Genomic DNA, 1,222 nt, shown 5'->3' with positions numbered 1-1,222 from the left:
GTCATCTACCCCATCAGTGGGGGCGCGTCCTGTCATCTACCCCATCAGTGGGGGCGTGTCCTGTCATCTACCCCAGCAGTGGGGGCGCGTCCTATCATCTACCCCATCAGTGGGGGCGCGTCCTGTCATCTACCCCATCAGTGGGGGCGTGTCCTGTCATCTACCCCATCAGTGGGGGGCGTGTCCTGTCATCTACCCCAGCAGTGGGGGCGTGTCCTGTCATCTACCCCAGCAGTGGGGGCGTGTCCTGTCATCTACCCCATCAGTGGGGGCGTGTCCTGTCATCTACCCCATCAGTGGGGGCGTGTCCTGTCATCTACCCCATCAGTGGGGGCGTGTCCTGTCATCTACCCCATCAGTGGGGGCGTGTCCTGTCATCTACCCCATCAGTGGGGGCGTGTCCTGTCATCTACCCCATCAGTGGGGGCGTGTCCTGTCATCTACCCCATCAGTGGGGGCGTGTCCTGTCATCTACCCCATCAGTGGGGGGCGTGTCCTGTCATCTACCCCATCAGTGGGGGCGTGTCCTCTCATCTACCCCATCAGTGGGGGTGTGTCCCTCTCATATACCCCATCAGTGGGGGCGTGTCCTGTCATCTACCCCAGCAGTGGGGGCGTGTCCTGTCATCTACCCCAGCAGTGAATGTGTTAAAGGGGGGTTCCTCTCTTACAGATACAAAGAACGTCTCTTGCTCTGTCCGGCATCTCACAGTCTACTGATATGGACCGGTCCGGTGTAATTCTTTGTTTCTCCTGTGGTGGCGTTGCAGAGAGACTCTTAAAGGGGTACTACACCCAAACCCTGTGCAGCGCCCGGCATTCTATACAGTATGGTTTGGGCGGCGAGAGATGTGCCCTCACACCACGCCCCCTCGTGATGACACGCCCCCTTCATTCATGTCTATGGGAGGGGGCGTGGCAGGATGGCACATCTCCGGCTGACTAAACCCAGCGTTCTAATCGAATGCCAAGTGCTGCACAGAGATCCTTTGGATGGGGATACGATGTCTTTGGGCGGAGTTCCCCTTGAAGGCCCGTCCGCACTGCTGAATTTCTGCCTAAAGATATTCCGGGTGGAGCCAGCCAACTACAACTCCCAGCATGCCGGCCAACCAACTACAACTCCCAGCATGCCGGCCAGCCAACTACAACTCCCAGCATGCCGGCCAGCCAACTACAACTCCCAGCATGCCGGCGAGTTCTATGTGTGGAGGTCTCTTAC

Source organism: Hyla sarda, unplaced genomic scaffold, assembly GCF_029499605.1.
Source record: "Hyla sarda isolate aHylSar1 unplaced genomic scaffold, aHylSar1.hap1 scaffold_2578, whole genome shotgun sequence".
NCBI lineage: Eukaryota > Metazoa > Chordata > Amphibia > Anura > Hylidae > Hyla > Hyla sarda.
The sequence above is the reverse complement of the archived record's forward strand: the minus strand, read 5'-3'. Positions refer to the sequence as shown.